Source organism: Macrotis lagotis, chromosome 1 (assembly GCF_037893015.1).
Source record: "Macrotis lagotis isolate mMagLag1 chromosome 1, bilby.v1.9.chrom.fasta, whole genome shotgun sequence".
NCBI lineage: Eukaryota > Metazoa > Chordata > Mammalia > Peramelemorphia > Peramelidae > Macrotis > Macrotis lagotis.
The window spans coordinates 458,181,577-458,201,831 of record NC_133658.1 but is presented as its reverse complement, the minus strand read 5'-3'; positions in this window follow the sequence as shown (position 1 = coordinate 458,201,831).

Below are 20,255 nucleotides of genomic sequence, written 5' to 3'. Positions count from 1 at the left end.
GATGCCCATCAATTGAGGAATGGTTAAACAAGTTGTGGTATATGATTGTGATGGAATATTTTGGGGCTATTCAAAAAGAATGAGTAAGATGCTTTCAGAAAAACCTGGAAAGAATTAGATGAACTGATGCAAAGTGAAATGAGCAAAGCCAGGAAATGTACACAGTTATAGCATTATTGTATGATGGTCAACTGTGAATAATTTATCTATTCTTAGCAATCCAGTGATCCAAAATGATTCTAAAGGACTTATGATAAAAAATACTATCCACTTCCAGAAAAAAAAACTCATGGCATATGAATTCAGACTGGAGTACTTTTTGGACTTAATTATTCTTGTTTTTGTTGAGTTATTTTTGGTCTGTATTTTCTTTTGCAACATGGCTAATATGGAAATATTTTGCATGACTATACATGTATAATTATATCAAATTGTTTGTCTTCTTAATGGGAGAGAAAAAATTTGGAACTCATAATTTTAAAAAGTAAATATTAAAATACTTTGTTTACATGTAATTAAGAAAAAAATTTTTAATTGGATTAACAAAAAAAAAGGCTATGTCCATTGTGAAAGAGTTCAGGCTTCTTCCTTGGGTACCTGTCATCTTGATAAGTGTTCCTTTTTCTACCCAACCTCAAAAGCCACAACATATAAACCCCAAGAAAACCATCAGGCACTGGCTTCTTGTCAATGCCAACTCTGTCAGTCCCAAGCTTGCAAGGGAGAATGATGTATAAGGAAAGAAACCTTAGCAACCTTTAAAGTAGCATGATTTTCTAAATCCATTCAGGTAGGACTGGCAGTGTAATCTTCTGCACTTTAAGCAAACAGATAGGATACCACCCTACTAACTCTCCCAGCACTTACCCTAGGTATCTCAAGGTCCTTCCTAGCTCTAGAAATGCATTCATTGGAAACTCAAAGCTTCACATGTGGCATACATGAAAAGTAAAATAGACTGGAACATGGATTCTAGTTCCCATATGACCTTGGGCAAATCTTACTCTTTAGGGATTCAATTTCTTAATCTGCAAAATGAAAGGGTCAGGCTAGCTAATATTTAACATCCCATGAATCAGTTCTGAAAAAATGGTTGGGGAATTCATGGTGATCAAGTATATCTCATGTGTTGAATGCTATGAAAAGAATACAAAGATAAGAATAAATAGCAATAGCATATATCACGGGGGTGGTTAGGTGGCGCAGTGGATAGAGCACCGGCCCTGGAGTCAGGAGTACCTGAGTTCAAATCCTGCCTCAGACACTTAATAATTACTTAGCTGTGTGGCCTTGGGCAAGCCACTTAACCACATTTGCCTTGCAAAAACCTAAAAAGATACATGGAAAACCACTTCAGTATCTTTGCCAAGAAAATTCCAAATAGGGTCGTGAAGGGTCAGACATAGCTGAAATGACAGTACAGCAACAAATACATTGAAAATTTAACAATCGACTGTCCTGAACCTGTAGGAACTGACTCTATGCAATCCTGCATGAATCATAGCATTTAATCAACCCTTTGAAGGGAATGCTCTATTACCCTATCTTACGGATAAAGAGACCAGCTAAGAGAAATAACAAATTTGTCCCAGGTCACACAATGCTTCAGGGGGGGCTTTGAATTCAGGTCCTTTTGACTCCAAGTCCATTACTCTACCCATGATGTCATGCACTACCTTGCCCTAAGGAGCTTACAACATCATTGTGGAGATGATAAGATATGAATAATCAAATAAAATGAAAACAAGCTATAGATAACAATTACTCTATGCTCAAGGAGTTCAAAAAATGGAGAGCTCACTAGGGTGGTTAAAGAATGTTTCATGGAGGGAAAAATATTTGACGTAGACATTGAAGACCAGTGAGGACTTCAACAGAACTGTTACTGAACCCATTTCCCAATACTTTATGGTTTCAAGCTCTTATCTCTGCTTGCTTGGATTTTCATAACACTTTGATTTGTTTTTTTAAAGAATGTTTCTGCACATTGGCATAGAGGAACCCCTGCTGTTAAGGATATCAAAGACAGAAAAGTCCCATGTGTATCACAATATTGTTAGCAGTCTTTTGTGGTAATAAAAACTGCAAACAAAGTAGATATCTGTACTTTAGGGAGTAGTTCAATGTAGCCTGATATAAATATAATGGAAATATTATACCATAAAGCACAACAGATATGAAAATTCAAAAAAGTAGGAAGATATATAAATGGGTGCAGAATGAAGCAAGCAGAACTAGGAAATCAGTTTAGGAAATGATGTAAGTGGAGAGGACAATAAACTGGAACTGAATACTATATAAATAAAATAACTAAGTTTGGCCTTGGGAATTAGAAAAGAAAATACCCTTCCCTTCATTGCAAAAAGTAGTGGGCTACAAGCATTTATAGTCAGACACAGTTGTTGTGTGAGTTGGTTTTACTGAAAAGTTTTTTTCTTTTTTGAATCATTTTTTTTAAAGAAAGAAAAGCTCATTGGGCCGAAAATCAGGAGAGAGATTTCTGGAATGTGATGAGGTAACAAGAAGCATTGATTAAAATAAAATAACAAGCAACAGACAAATGAGTTTGATCCCAGGAGGAGTTGGCAAATCCATGGATCTACCCAGAATTTTCAGGGGCAAAAGCTAATGTTCTTGCCTGAGCTGATGACAAAGCCTTCCATCTCAGATAATTAAGGGTCAGAAAGGCAGAGCTTTGGACCCAAGAAGATGAGTAAATGGGGGAGTTCAGTACCTCTGGTTGGAGATCACAGGTATGACAAAAGACTTAAAAAGTAAAAGAATCATGAGAGGAAGAAATATCCACAAAAGGTTCTGGGCATGAGTGAGTCCTAAGGTCCAAGGCTGTGTCCATTACTTTGTTATTCTGTCATTTCATTTGTATCTAATTTTATGTAATCTCATTTGGGGTATTCTTGGCAAAGATACAGGAGGGGTTTGCTATTTCCTTCTTCAGAACATTTTATTTTTTTATTCTTTTTTTTTTTTAGGTTTTTGCAAGGCAAATGGGGTTAAGTGGCTTGCCCAAGGCCACACAGCTAGGTAACTATTAAGTGTCTGAGGTTGGATTTGAACCCAGGCACTCCTGACTCCAGGGCTGGTTCTTTATCCACTGCGCCACCTAGCCGCGAAAGGTGAGTCTTCCTGATTCCAGGTCCGGTACTATATCCACTGCACCACCTAACTGCTCTTGTGTCTATTAAAAGGCTAACAAGGGACGGCTAGGTGGCACAGTGGATAAAGAACCAGCCCTGGAGTCAGGAGTGCCTGGGTTCAAATCCAACCTCAGACACTTAATAGTTACCTAGCTGTGTGGCCTTGGGCAAGCCACTTAACCCCATTTGCCTTGCAAAAACCTAAAAAAAAAAAAAGGCTAACAAACTCCTTCTCCCTGATCTGAAGCCTTATTTGAAACCTACTTATGACCTGAGAAAGGACTAGGAAAAGACTAAAGGTGGGTAGGATGTAGAGGAAGAAAATACAGAAACCTGGCAAACTTTCCATCTCTGTACTACCCCATGAATTTCCCTTTACACTAGGGGGGCTTGTCATTGTTAGGCATTTACCTTTAAAATGCAAATTCAAGTTTTCTTTTTAAGGCATTTGTTAATAACCAAGATGGCAGTTACTTGACCCAGGCTGGGATTGGCTATGGGGCATATTCGGCTTCTGAATTTTCTTTACAAGAAAAAACAACCACAACAGCAAAAAGAAGTTAAAAATCTCTTTTGGACTGAACTTATGGCTACTCTTCCTTCCCCTTCAGTATACCAAACATATCCTCTCCAGATCCATTCATCTTCCCCAAGCCCAGAAGAACTTAGACAAGACACAAACACCCAACAAAGTCCATGCATCTGTTCTGCTTCTAATATGGAGTTAAGAATGGATTGAGTCTGGTTGGCTTATAATGAACTGGCTATTTTGATACGGTTATGCATAACCAGTGGAAAAAAATGCATCTCTTCTCCCTTCATCATCTGAAGATTTATTTGAAAGACTTGTTTTGTGGCTATTCTGGGTAAAATTCCTCATGATCTGACTTAAAAAGTAATTTATTTCTCTTTGCTAGAGTTCAGCTGGTTGCCGTAGGAATATATTAGCTGCAGAGCAAGGAATAATTAGCTTGATTGGTTCTTTTGTGTTCCTTAATTTTTTCCATTCTGGGAATTTAACATATAATTATGGGGATTATTTCCCTTTGACTTTTTTTTGTAAATTAATTTCAAAACCAAATTCTGATGGCAAATAATGATTATATTTGTTAATCAATACAACCTGGCTTTTCCTTTAAAATAAAACCAGAGGATTGTTGTCTGAATGTTGGAAATTGAGCTCTTGGCAATTCCTGTTAATCACAACAATATTAATGGTTTCTTTCAATCAGCACTAATGACAGTTGTTCTTTATTTATTAGGGCTACAATATGTTGGGGTAACAAATGAGACAAAGCTGTCTGCTGATGGTGAATTGAATCTATTTCACATTTTGGAGTGAGAAACACTGCTGGCTATTTGTGCAGATCAGTGGGGTTAGCTTAGAGAAGATTTCACTGTGGTACCTAATCCTTGCTCAAAACAGCATTCAAGCACTTCACAAAAAAAATTAAAAGTGCTATCCTTTTTGTTTTTGTTCAGTTGTTTTTTATCATGTTTGCACCTCTGTGACCCCATTTGGGGTTTTCTTGGCAAGGATAGGGAGTGGTTTGCCATTTCCCTCTCCAGTTCATTTTACAGAAGAGGAAACTGAGAAAAAAAAGTTAAGTGACTTGCCCAGGGTCACACAGCTAGTAAGTGTCCAAGACCATATTTGAACTCAAGTCTTCTAACTCCAGGCCAGGTGCTCTATCTACTGTGCCACCTAGGTGTCCCTAAACTGACAACTTATGTGCATTTATATAGCATGGAGGTTTGGGGGTGAATTCACCAATCAAAATTACATAAAAATTTTCCAAGAATTAATTGATAGCTCCTACTGCCAATCAGATCTATCAACATGTTTTTATTTTAATTTTTAAAAATTTTACAAAAAAACTAGTGGGTCCTGAGCAGCATTTTTAGCATTTAATTACAAAGGTAGGATACATTTTTTTCAGAGAGCTAAAGAGGACAAATATTTATACCTAAAGAACAGAGAACAGAAGAGGAAATTTGCATCAAACAGAATTATAAACTGATCAGTTAAACACTAATAACCTTTAACACTGAAGCTATGTCTTCTTATTTGACATGTTCATTTTAAATAAATAGATATAATAATGCTAAGCCAGAAAATCTCTTATTACTACCTAGTTAGTGACTAGAGCTAAATTCTGCTCTAGCTCGTTTTGTGACTTGCTATGCAAGCAAATTTTGGCAATTGAACCAAAGGTGACTGTGAAGGGGGAGACATTGACAATGGAAAGAAGGTAGATAGATTGGGAGAAAGGAATGTGCTGGAGTCAGTCCAATTGTTAAATTTTCGGTGTGAGCACCTCAGAAATCAAAATCATCAAATTTTAGGATTTGATTTATTGTTTTTAATTGTCTAGATATATGAAAGTTATAGAGAAAATATTAATAATGCAAACCAAACTTTAAAATGTGAGAAGTGCGTTTCTCTTTTTTTGAGAAATGTTTATGGAATATTTACCTGCAAACTCCTGGTTGTCAAATGTCCAGAAGCAGTTCAAGGACTCATGAGATGAAACAGGTTTGGAGATTTATCACAAAAGGGTCTTTAAAAAATACTTGTTGGAGGAAGCTAGGTGGCACAGTGGATAGAGCACCGGCCCTGGAGTCAGGAGTACCTGAGTTCAAATCCGACCTCAGACACTTAATAGTTACCTAGCTGTGTGGCCTTGGGCAAGCCACTTAACCCCATTGCCTTGCAAAAACTAAATAATAATAATAATTACCTAGCTGTGTGACCTTGGCCAAGTCATTTAACTCCATTGCCCTGCCCCCCCAAAATACTTTTTTCTTTACACTTGAGAAACAAGACATTCATTTTGGAGCAAGTAATGAAAAGATTGAATCCCCTGCTGGGAGGATCATAGGCTCTTTGTCATCCTTATGGTCTACATCTATCTCATATATGAAGTATTTATTGAACACACAATATTTACTGACTCTTACTGCCCCCCAAGTCATTGCTTCCTAAATTTCAAAGATCTGCCTTTTCCTATATAACCCTAACTTTCATCTATGAAATAAATTTATAAAGACCCTGAATTCGTGGTGATTCTGCTCTTAGAAGGGTAGTTATGAACAGTCTTGTGTATATGCCTGCCGTTAAGAGAACAATGAACTGGGAGGTGAATTCTCAACCATATGCTAGGAAAGATTCCTCTATCCTTTGTGGCTCCTTTTGCACCCTCGTGCCACAAACAAAGGCAGATCCCAGCAATATTTGGATAGGATTGACCACAGGTGTTTTGGGGAAAAATTATTAAATCCAGGACATGCATTCTTTAACTGAGTAAATTTGAGAAAACACAAACTAAAGTAAAAGCTGGAGCAAGGCAGGAACTGGCCTGTCTATCCTCTCTCAGACGCTAGCTGCCAATCTCCTGCCAGTCTTGTGTCACAACCCATCTCTTCTCTTCTCTCTTCAGTCTCTCCAGTCACTTTTTTTTATTTTTTTAATTTTTAAATTTTTTTTCCACAATCATTTTTTAAAATTTCTCCTCTCTGCCCCACTCTCACCATAGTCAATGGCTGATCTCAAATTAGTTTCCTCTCTTCCCAAACTGGGTAAAACTACAAATCCCAAGGATGTTTTGTGACCAATCAACTCTTTGGCAGGAAGCTGTTCAATTTTTTTTCTGATCCTATGCAATATTTCAAGTGACTCTTTATGTGTCTACTGTGTTAGACTGTAAAATCCTTTGACAGCAGGAATAAGTTCACCCTAATAGAGGCCTTGATGGAAAGGGTGTTTTCTCACCAACAGAACCTCTCCAGAGTTCCTATTCTGAACAGGTATGTGAGAGCCACAGAAAGTTGAGCTCAAACACATCTAGTTGGCACCTTGTGCCTGAAGTTTGGTGACCCAGCGTGGGAATCTGCTCTGCAGATATATCTCTGGGACCACAATGCCTCCCACAGCCTAGGCTATTATGTGTGTCCCCCTCTCCTCAGCCACCCCCACTCAGAGCTCTATGCCACAAATACTGACACCTGCAGCTAGACACAAAATCTTATGAGAATCAAAGAAGAAACCAATAGAAAGGAACTATGAAGAAGGAGAAAAACATATCTGGGTGAGGAGGGCCTGCAGAAAATAGCAGAGAGAAGGATAATGTGCCCTATCTAGTAGGTACTTAATAAATATTGGTGGAATTGAAATAAATTACAAAGAAAGATGAAAGGAATAGAAGAATAAAGTTATGGATCAAGTAGAAGAGTGAGATCTTTATTAAGTCTTATATCTTATTTCTTATCTCATTTCTTTAGTCACCCTATGCCATTGTAGATGATCAAGAACAAGTCCTTACTTCATCAGCCAACAGCCATATCAGACACAAAATTAATATGTTCAATCAAACTCTCCAGAAACAATCTTTTAAAATCACCCACATATTTATGGTCCCCCTGCCCCAGAAATAGGTAAAGATAAGAGAAGGATGGCCATAGTTATCTTTGTAACCCTAGCCTGGCATCTACTATGTATTAATAAATGCTTATTGGCTGACTAATGAAATCCAATGAAAAGAAACGAATGGAAGGCTGACTGTCAAATAAGTTTCTAGCACTGAGAAGCCAGGGTGATAAGAAACACAATGACAGTGGAGATCTTTGCTGTTGCCTGAAGCAAATTAGGCATTCGCTATAATCAATAATTCACACTTCTATAGCACTTGACTTTCAACTTTATGTAGTCTTAGCCTCACACCCTCCTTGTGAGGTAAGCAGAACAAGTATTATCTTCATTATTCAGATGAATGAATGAATGAAAAAATTGAGTCTCTGTTAGATGAAATGACTTGCTTAGAGTCACATAGCTAGTTAAGATCTTTGCTGTCTATTCCTAGTTACATCAAGGAGCAGGTAAAGAAGGAATAAACTTTACCCCCTAACATTAAAGAATTAAGAGTTTGTGGGGAAAAGGAGAATGAATAGGACCAGAACTGAATCCTGCCCTCAGGGAGTTCATAGTCTAGGGGACAGAGTTTGCCCACTAAAATAGTTAGAAGACAATAAAGCTTATATGAAGATAAACTATAGAGACTATTTGTCCCATCTGGTTGGTATTTTGATTTTGCAAAACATTTTCACGCCTGTAATCCATCTTTATCTTCACTGTGCCTTGCATTGTGTAGGAGAAATAAGACAGAAGGAAAAAGGCAACCTTTAGGAATTCTCAACCTGACTGCAAAGATAAGACTCTATTTAAAAAATAAGAAAGAAAAGCTATTTATTTCTTGTAATCCTGGCCTGTATTATACAGTGGTACCCACTGCAAGTTCTCATGGAATTGGGAGAAAAGGAAAGTGGTATCAAATCCATGAAGGAGGTAAGACCAAGCAAATATGGATCTCATCCATTCAGGTCAAGTGACACAAATAACCCCCAAGTCCAGTATCATGTTTGATAGATACCCAATAAATATTTTCTGTGACCATTTCCATTCACCCTCTCTGGTATTGATGCTGAAGTGAAGAGAAACAATTTCCCCCTCCTATAACGTTCCCTGAGCTAAAAGGGGAAGTGGGGACTTAGTTTTATTTCTAAATACACTCATCCTCTTGACTCAAAAAGTTCCTGATCATTTGAATATCATTTGCCTAGCTTTGAATTTGAAGACCTGGGTGGAAATTCTTACAACCCTTTAGGTTCAACAGGGAAAACAGCTAATTGGTCTCCTACCTATTACTGATGCCTCAACTAAGATCTTCTCCCAGTCTCAGGAATATATATGGTTGCCAGACAAGGAGATGATCTTAAGCGTCTCTCTGAAGCAGCCAGCCAAAGCCTCAGAACCCTTTTGAACTATAAGCAACTTGGTCATTGCCTCCCCTCTATCAGGGCTCTCTATTTTATAATAACAAAAGACAAAGGAAGAGACTTTTACAAGGCCATCCTAAATCCACAATCAAAACCAAAATTATAAAGTAAAAGATAAATGTTTCTCTCCTTACACAGGGCTCCCTTGGGTCAGTCTCCTCCCAGTGACCAATATCTGATCACTCAAACAGAGTCCAGATTGGAGCAATCTCTGTCAGGTGGCAAGAATGCTCTTGGATCATTTTAGTAGAGTCACCGTGGAGCCACATCAGTAGTAGAACAAAGAACTTTAACTTGTCCAGATACTTATCATGGCACATAACAGTTACTTGGCATCTGCTTCAGCCAACCCTGCTCTCCTGCCAGACATTGCTGTGACCAGCTGGCTGTCCAGTGCATGGTCTCCAATCCCAAAGCCTTGTCTTAATTTGCCTCTCCAAATTGATTCACAAAAATCCAACCCCAAAGTGAAAGGCTAGGTGGCACCAGTCAAATTTATCCTGAACACATATCAAAATTTCTCCCCAATGACTGCTATCTTCTCCCACAAAAATTTTACATATATATATATATATATATATATATATATATATATCAAGTGTACATGTATGCCATTGATATATAAAAATAGATGGCATATATATATCATTTATACACAAACACATATTCCTTAGAGCCATGAACTGTCTCATTTTTTTGTCTTTGTATCTCAAGCACCTGATATAGTGCCTTGATATGCAGTAAATGTTCAATAAATGCTTGAGGACTGATAAAATGATTTTTTTTTGGTAAAAAGGGGGTTTTCTCACCAACAGGGAGAATTCCACCTCTCTCCAGAGAGTCTTTGCATCTTCCATAGAATGAACCAGAGTTGAACCCCCAAAAATGTCAATACTAATTAAGGGACCCCATTTTCTGGATCCCTATTATGACAGATATATGAGAATCCCTCTTGTTAACACACTGTTTCTAGTTCTGTTCTCTAAGACCTAAGCAGAATTGGAACCCAGATCTCTTGACACTCCAAGTCCATAGTTCTTTTGAATACACTTCTGTCTGTCATATTCAATGGTCTTTCATGTACCTGCAAGTAGGAATTTCTCAGGTCCAGGCTTAAAAAGAAAGACCTCCTTCCATGAAGGAATGTAAATATTCTACTCAAGCAAATATGGAGAGGATGGAGAAATGGAGGAGATAGATGGATGGAGTAGTGGATAGAATGTCACACCTGGAGTCAGGAAAAATCCTCTTCCTGAATCCAAATCTAGCCTCAGAAACTTCTTATCTGTATGACCCTGGGCAAAACACTTTATCCTGTTTGCCTCAGTTTCCTCACCTATTAAATGAGCTAGAGAAGGAAATGGCAAATCCCTCTAGTATCTTTGTCAAGAAAATCCTAAAAGAGGTCATGAAGAGTTGGATAAGACTTAAAATCATTAAAAAACAACAAAACTTCATAGGTTCCAAGTGCCAAAGGGACCCTGAATTTCAGACAGATATAAAAGGTGTGAGCATGAATTGCAATGACTTTGCAAACAAAGTAATAGCTAGAGAGCAGAAGAACTGGAGGTTAAGGACAGTTTTCACTGGGTAGACTTCAATGTTATCCTCTCTGGTCTAAAAAGCTGCAGGCACTATAAGGTCATAGGCAATGAGTTTCCCTATTAAGTAGGTCCGGGGAAGGATGGGGAGAGGATGTAGATAGACTTGGAGAATTGAGGGAGGAAGACAGAGAATGTATTTATTTTGAACCACCCAGGCATCTGGGCTTCAGTCTTGACTGAAGTCTTCAGTCTTCAAACAACTTTAAATGTCCCTTTCCTTCCTTCTATCCCATCTACACCATTACTCCCTACATTCCTTTCTACCTGCTTCCCCTTCCCTCTTTATGTCCTCTCCTGCTAGATAAGGAGATACTGTATATTCTGGGAACAACCACCAGGGGGTGCCCATATGCAGCACCCAGAGGTCTCTACTCTCAGTGGGGACCAGGAATTTCTCAGACAAGAAAGATAGAGAATATAGCCCCAAGGATGCTACCCCCTGTCCCTAGAAAAGAGGAAGGGAAGAAGAAACTAGAAGAAACTGCTTTAGAGGGAAGCCAAATTGGCTTCCCATCTACACACATCTACTCCCTACCCACCTGTTAGGGACACTCATTGTCCATGGTCTTCTAGTGCCTAAAACTTTTATACAAGAAGGGAAAAGATTGAGGTATGCTCAGTAAAAGTTGTTCCTAACCTACAGTTATGGTCTTATGGTCTATAACTATTACTTTGTTTGCAAATTCATTGCAATACTCATAATTATTCAAAGGAAAATTTTGGCTACCCTTTCCAGTCCCAAGGTAAAGACTCCAAAATTCACCCAAAAGCCAATAGGGAGGAAGGTACTACACAGGAATTTAGAGACAGCCTCTGCATTTGGTTATCTGTAGTATGAAGGAAATTTAAATGAATTTTTAGTCTAGAGATCTGGGTTTTAGTCCTTTTTTAAAAAAACTCCTAAATTATGAAGAATGTAGTAGAGGAAGAAAGATTATGTGCTGTATAAGAAGCAAAAGGACATTATGTAGATGATTTGGAAATGTGAAGAAAGTCAAGAATTAAATTTGAGGAAAAACTGAGGAGTAGTTGATAAAAACAAATTGAAGAATAATTTCCAAGTTTAGAAGTAGAAAGAGCAAAATTAAGGATGATTGAAGAAGACTAAGATTTAGAGTTAGGAAGAGGAAGAGAAAATGTAGTTGGCAAGGAAAGAAAGAAAGGATAAAGGAAATAAAATGGTAGTCAATGCAAACTAATATGATGGATTGGAAAATGAGGCAAGTTGGTGAATCAATCAGAATTTTGTATACAAGAGTGGAGGAAGAGGATAGCATTATTTATTAAGTAGATATGCTAAAGTCTCGGCAGACAGGATAAACCAGGTTGAGAATAACTGACCAGCCTCTAACCCATTGGTGAGTTGAGGGGATGTCTACAGCAAACATGTGAAGACTTCCTTTAGTGGAAAGAGAGGATGAGAATAATTCATTCCAACAACCATGAAGGGAGATGAAACAGGCACCATGGCGTGTTTAGAATTTTGTCAGACATCAAAGACACCAAGGTCACCCACTGCATCCTGGGTCATTACCTGTCATCATCTTGGCTTTTGTCTTACTGCTGGATTTCTATAACTCTGGAAGAGAGAATAAGACTGACAAATTGGACAACTGTGAAATTCCATTTCACTTAAATTTAATTCAGGGGCAAGGCAAGACATCTCCTGAGATCTCATTGGTGCTTTTTGAAAATGAAGGATGACACCAACAACAGCTATGTGCTCTTGTGAGAGTACCAACCACAGGAGAAAAGCATAGAAGAAAATATTGGGGTTAAAATCAATGAAAGAAAAAATAAGCAATTTTTAGTCATCAAAATATACCACAGGCCAACTAGACAGAGAGAGGAAATAAATGAGTTCCAGAAACATTGTGAATTTGTTCTGAAAACATGCTATATGAGTGATGAATTTCAAGTATCAAATATCTACTTGAATCTCTCTCTCTCTCTCTCTCTCTCTCTCTCTCCTCACTTCCTTCTCCTGTTTGTCTCTGTATCTGACTTTCTTACATCTCTCTGTATCTGTTTCTATCTGTTTATCTGCCTCTTCTCCCTCCCTGATAAACAAAAAAGCAACTAATAATTGCTTTACTTGACTTGGTGAAACATTCATCTTTCAAAATGTGGAGGAAGCAACAAGGGGAAACTGAACTCTAGGTCTAATTTGGACTAAGGGTGGAAAATTACTGACCAGAAAATTGGCAGGAAAGTAATCACTTCCTTAGAAAGTGTGTGATAGAGGAGAAGAAAGTAGAACATAGTTTGATAGGGACATAGTCCCTGATTTGGGGAAAGCATATCTCAAAGTATACAGAAGGAAGATAAGTTGAATTCCATCATCTAAAATTCTACAAATAAAGTCAGTCCAGGAGGGATAGTTGGGAATCTTTCACGAATAAAATTTTCAAAAGACAAAGGGAATCAATTCTGATAAGGAGAAAAAATATTGAGTTGTTTGAAGAAACTGATGTGGACACACAGGGAACTCACCAACCAAAAGATTTTTGAAAAGATTATTACAGGAGATGGAACAATAGCAGACAGTGAAAATAAGAATATAGCATTATCTTGTACAAATAACTAAGGATGAGTTGAGCCGAGCAAGCAAAGTTAAGGGAAACAAAAGTATATTTAACTTGTTAGTTATATTGAAGAAAAGTAGAAAATCAAAGCAGAAAGAGAATCACTGCTTGAGGTAGAGAAAAAGATCATAACTGACAACAGAAAGAATAAATGGGGATGTTCAATCATTCTTGCTTCTGTTTTCTCTGCAAGGGAGAATGATCTCTGCACTGGAAATGACAGCACAAAAATGTCTGGTAGAGAATTGATACCAAGATAAGAAAGGAAATTATAAAAGCATCAAGTTGTTCTTGGTAAATTCAAATCACTAGACCCAGATGAACTATATTAAGGAGGAATGAAAAACCCAATTAATGTGATTGTTTCTTATATGACAAAGTACTATGCTGAGCACTGGAGATACAAATAAAAAAGCATCACGGATCTTCTCCAAAGGAGCTCTAATTAAGAGAGATCATAAATGGGAGGGTTTAACTGTTGACTAGAAAAAAAGGTCCATTGGTCTTTAGAGTATAGAAGCACAGAGGACTACAAAACCCAAAAGTCCTTAGGATGCAATTGCAGAACTGCTGGTAAGGCTTAGTGATCCACTGTCTTACCAGAAGGACTTGGTGAGTTTTTGTTCATCCAAACAGCAATAGCTGTTGAGAAAAGTTTGAAGTAGAGCTGGGCTCTGAGTTACCTCTAGTATAGGGATTGAGAATTGAAGTCACCATCCAGTCAGGAGAAAGCAGGCAGAACTAGTAGAAATTGAATAATGGAAGTTGGGATGAAAGTGACAGGATGGGGAGAGGGTTTCACAAAGCTATATGGAAAATATTAATAAACAATTTATCAAAAAAAGAAAATGTCACAAATAAATGAAGACAAGGAGAAATTTTAAATATATCTTTTATAGAACAAATGTAATGAAAACCTTCATTCAATAAAGGGATGCTTAGGAAATGATTAAAAATTAATTGGGGGTAGTTAAGTGGCACAGTTCTTTATCAGAACTGGCCCTGGAGTCAATTCAAATTTGGTGTCAGTCACTTAATAATTACCTAGCTGTGTGACCTTGGGCAAGTCACTTAATCCCCACTGCCTTGCCAAAATGAAAAAAAAAATTAATTGGAAACTAAATAAATTAATTCTAAAGAATTAGTAGATAAAAGAACAAATCATGGAAATCATATATAATTTAATCAAAATTAATGACAATAGACAACATATCAAAATTTTGGAAATATATCTAAAGCAGTATTTCAGAGAAATTTTATATCTCTAAACATTTTAATCAAAAAGAGAGAAAGAACAGATAAATAAATTGAGCATGAAACTAAACAAATTTAGAAAATCAACAAATTTTTAAATCCCAATTAAATGCTGAATTAGAAATTCTGAAACACTAGAGAAAAGACTGAAAAGCTCAGGGGGGAAAAGTATTATTGAATCAGTAAATAAAACTAGGACTGTTTTTAAAAATAGGTAAAACATTAGCTAATTTTTTAAAGAAGAAAAACCAAATTGTTAGTATCAAAAATTTACAACAAATTGAGAAATAAATTATTAAAAACATTTTTCAGTTATGTGCCAATAACTGACAACCTAAACGAAATGGATGAATATCTGTAAAAACATAAAATGCCCGGGTTTACTAAACAAGAAATAGAGAACTTAAATAATATAATCTAAAAAAAATTGAAGGAAGTCATAAGTGAGTTCTCTCCAAAATACAAAACCAAGTGTCAGATGGATTTGCACTAAATTCTATGAAAAATTCAAAGAAAATTTAATTTTAATTATTACCTAAAGTTGTTTGAAAAATAGGAAAAGAAAATGCCCTGTCAAATTCCTTCTATTATACATACATGGTCTTGATATCTAAATCAAGGAGGATCAAATTAGTGAAAGAGAACTTCAGACCAATATCCCTAATATTGATACAAATGAATAAAATAAATTATCAAGGATAGCATCTCAAAATATCACAAAGATTATCCACTATGATCAGATTAAATTTATTGCAAGAATCCAAGATTGCCTCAATGTTAAAAAAAATTACCAACATAATGTTTAATAATAGATACAACAAAAATTCAGTAATTATATCAATAGATTGGGAGACGTCTTTTTTATTTTTGGAAGAAGTCTTTCACAAGATACATCACCCAGTCCTTTTTTAAATGATAGAAAACATAGGTAAAAATGTACTGTTTCTGAGAGAAATAACATATATGCACAACCAAAGACAGCATATTATATAATAGAGATAGTACTTTACAGTAAGATCAAGAGTGAAAAAAAGATGATCATTCTTTACCCCCAAAAGCATCACTGTTTATTTTTAATGTAATTGTTAGTTATAATAAAAAGAAATTTTTCAGGGAATAAGTATTGACAGGGAAGAAACAATTTTTTATAGATTATTTGCTGGTTTACTTAGAGAACCAACTAAAAATTAATTGAAATAATAACCAACAAAATTTCAAGGTATAAAATAAATAATAAATCATCAACATTTCTGTATATTAGAAACAAAATCCAGGAGAAAGAGATGGAAGAATAAATACCACTTAAAATAACAACAACATGTATAAAATACTTGGAATGCTACTTGACAAGATACACACAGAAATTATATGATTCTAACAGCAAAACACTCTTTACATGAATAAAGAGAGACTTAAATTATTGGAGAAATATTAATTACTTATGAGTAGACTCAGCCAATATGATAGAAATGACAATACTACTTAAATTAATTTATTGTTAGATAAAAACAAAAACAAAGTTAATCTACAGGAATAAAACATTGAGTCTCAAGGGAAATAATGAAAAATGGAAAAACAGAAATTACTAACATGATTTGGTACCAATTAAAAAATGAGAAGTCAATCAACAGAGCAAAATAGGTATATACCCTCCTATTTGATAAACTGCAGTATGACGTGACAAAAGTTGCTGGGAAAAATCAAAAAGTAATCTGACAGAAACTCTAGAGATTAAAATCTCACACCTTATACCAAGGTAAGCTGTAAGTGGATATAATTTAGAAACAAAGGAAGATTAAAACAAGTTAGAAGATTAAAGAAGAAATTATCTTTCAGATTTATAGACAAGGGAAAATGATTAAACAAAGGATAAAGATCACAAAAGATAAAATGGACAACTTCAATTACATAATATTTAAAACGATATTTTGCAAAAATAAAACCAGCTAAAACTAAATAGATTACTGGGGAGGGCGACTAGGTGGCGCAGTGGATAAAGCACCGGCCCTGGAGTCAGGAGTACCTGAGTTCAAATCCAGCCTCAGACACTTAATAATTACCTAGCTGTGTGGCCTTGGGCAAGCCACTTAACCCCAGTTGCCTTGTAAAAACCTAAAAAAAAAAAATAGATTACTGGGGGGACAGAGAAGAGAATTATTTCCATCAGATTTCTCTGATGAATTTCATTTAAAAACATAAAAGAAGCATTCAATTTTATAATAATAATAGTCATTCCCTAATAGTCAAAGAATAAAAATGGAAATATTAAGATGAAGAAACCCAAGCTATGAATAGCCATATGGAGAAATTCTCCAAACCATCAATAATTAGAGAAAGGAAAATTCAGTCAACTCTTGAGGTTCTACCTTCTATTCATCAGATTGACAAAGCTGACAAGAAAAGAAAAATCATATGCTCAAAGGACTGTGAAAAAAATAGGCATTTAAGTGCACTTTTATGAAGAGATGTGATTTGGTCCTGTTTTTCTGAAGAGCAAATGGAACAATATCCTCAAAGTTACCAAGTCATGCATACCTGTAGACCTAATAATAAAATTATTAGATCTGTACCTCCAAAGAAACCAAAGAAATAAGAAAAGGACTCATATGTACAAAAAATAGTTATAGCTATTATTTTTATGATGACAAAGAACTGAAAACTGAATGAATACTCACCATTTGGATAAGAACTGAATTGTGGCATATGAATATAATAAAATATTATTGTGTTAATAAAATCACAAATAGGTTGGGTTCAGAGAAACCTAGAAAGTTTGCACGAACCAATAGTATAGAGTGAAGTGATCAGAAACAGGTAAACAATTTATATAATAATGACAATATTATGAAGACCACTAAGAAATACTTCATAAATGCAGCAACAAGCCAGGATTTCAAAAGACTCATTATAAAATGTTACCTATCTCCTAAAAGTGATTGATACAGAATGTAGATTGAGATATATTTTTACATGTGATTAATGCAAATGGAGATGAGAATGTGCAAGGGAAAAAATGATGTTTGCTGATTAAAAAATTAAATTTAAAAATAAAAAAGTTGATATCCATAACTGAAAAAAATCAAACTGATTTTGAGCCAGATTAATTTTCACAATTGATACTGCCTTGTTTTCCTTGATAATAAATTTGAATTTATGCATTTTTTAAAAAGGAAATTATTCCCCAATACTTGATTTATCCTAGGGACGAATGATCAACCTGATAATGTGGCTTCTCAATGTCAAGGTCTTAAGAGAGACCTATCTTTAAGGAGTCAGGATCCCTCAAACTCTTAGGATATACCTGAGTCATCACACCCTACTTAACAGACACAATTCTCTTTTTATTTGACCCAATACATTTATGTATCTAAACCAAGAATGTATCCTTGATGAGAATGCTTTCCATGATATATTCAAGAAATTCTCCTTTTGTTAAGTGTTAATCTATGAATATATTATTGCATTTAAATCTTGAACCTGAACTACCAGACTAGCCTAAGTAAAGCCTATCTTATAAGAATCATATTCTAGCATGAAATTCATCCCACACAGTGTCAGTGATATTGTAAGATCAATTTTGGTTCCTTGGATTAATTCTGCTTGTTATTCATATTTTGTGATATTTTACAATTCATGTTTTGGAAACTTTTAAGTGTCTCCAATGCTGTTGTTCTCCCTTCATTGAAGTTAAATCTCTGTGGTATTTAACATCATAGACATTCACAGGCAATTTTTCCCTTCCTCCTTTCTTGGCAGTTCAAAGATCTAGTCCTTGTTGAATAAACCCAAACCCTGGTAAGGGTCTCATTTCTAGATTTTAGGCTGTGGTGCAGATACCCAAATCTTGGTTATCATCTTTTTAAAATTAAAAAATCTATTAATATCTTTTGTTTTTATGTCACCTTAATTTCTTCAATGTACTCTGTTTCCCCACTCTAACTGAGGAAGCCATTTCTCATAAGAAGGAATAAAAGCAAAAAGGAATGTGGGGGAGCACTTCAATAAAACTAACCAATACATCAGTCAACTCTGCAATAATCCATATCCATACCAAGTCCCTCACATCTGCAAAGATTGAAGAGAAATACATTTTTTTCATCTCTTGGAATCAAGCTTAGTCATTATAATTATACAGCATTCGGCTTCAGTTTTGTTTTTTGTCCTTACTATTTTTAGTCATGGTGTATATTCCTCATCAAATACCACTTTAACCAACTCATAACCAACCCTCATAGCCGTGACAAGGATGAAAACATGAATTGTGATCCTAAGTTCCCTGTTTTCTTGCCCTTGATTTCAGAACTTTTAGCCATGCTTTCCAGATTCCTCCTGGGAGTATCATTTCACATATTCACAGAATCTCCCAGTTGGAAGAGATATTAGAAACTATATAGTCCCAACCCATACCCAAATATGAATCCCCTTTGTGATACACCTGACAGTTGTTACCCAGTCTTTGTAGCCTGATGTTTTGTGGGACAGCTCTTACTCTTAGGACATATTTCTTGTTATGAAGCCAAAATTAACTTCTTTGTGTTTGGCTCCATAGTGAATCATCAGAAGTGCATAAAAATCATGGGGTTTGACCAAACTTGGGAACTTTCTATCCCACTTTGAATAAGTGAGGCAGGAAGACAAAACTTCTCCATTGCCATCCAGTTCACAAATAGCTGCCTCATTACCCCTCAACAGGGTGTCACCAACCTACATGACTAGTTTCTTCTTCCTCTTACCCTAGTATATAATTTCCCATCCACAACATCTATTAATTCATTTCATTGTTACTGGGAGAGCAGCAACTGTTTCCTCTTCAGAAGGAAACATCTAATATCAGATCCCTAACTCAAAGTATCCAGAGATCCTTCTTCCTTTCTTTCCCTTGATTGTTTCCCTATTCTTCATCTAAACTCTTGATACCAGGGTTCTCTGTTTTCTTGCTTCCCTTTTCTTCTTTGTTCTTCACTGTGAAGACTTACTCTGTTGTACTTTTTTAAAAGAGCTCTTCATTCCTCCTCCCTGATAAACTGAGAAGTGATCAGGTATTCTTTGATCCCCTTTACCTTTTCTTCTACAAAGCCAGACTGTGTTTTTTGAGACTCAATGGAGAGCAGACTTTAATTAGTCCTGGGACCAGAAGCTTGGGATTCAATTATATTTCAAGTACCAATTATATTTCAAGTTCAGTACTACACCTTCGAGCTTAGTTGACAAGGAACTGAAATTTGAACTAAGGAGCTATTGGTATTGAGTCCTTAAAGAGAGAGAGGAAAAGTAGGGGCTAAAGAACCCTGAAACATCAATTCCTAGTAAATGTCCAATCCTAGATACATCTCCAACCAAATCGAATTTCCCTTATCTTCAAACCAAAAAAGAAAATTCATTGCTTCTAAAATTTAAGAACATAACAAAAAATACATTTGACAGGGAGTCAGAAGACTTGAGTTTTGGTATTGGCTTAGTAATTTACTCAGTTTTCTCAGCTATAAAATAGGAAGAAAAACACTTGTACTAAGTACCTCATAGAGTTGCAAGGATCTAGTATGATGTAAAACATCTAAAATACTTTAATAAATATCACTTATGTTTGTCAGAGCACAATTTCCATATTTCCTTAAAGACCAGAAAACTGACTGTTCAAGACCTCCTCAGCCAAGTGACCTAAAGAAGGATGGGGGATGGAACTCTCTAGGGGAGTAGTAGATGATGGCACTGCAGAGTTGCTGATCCTCATTTGTGAGTGAGGGGAGAGGAATGATGAAAGTAGGAAAGTGGAAAGAGGGTCAATTGTCCTCAAGTTATTTATAATCTCATCAGGGACATTAGAA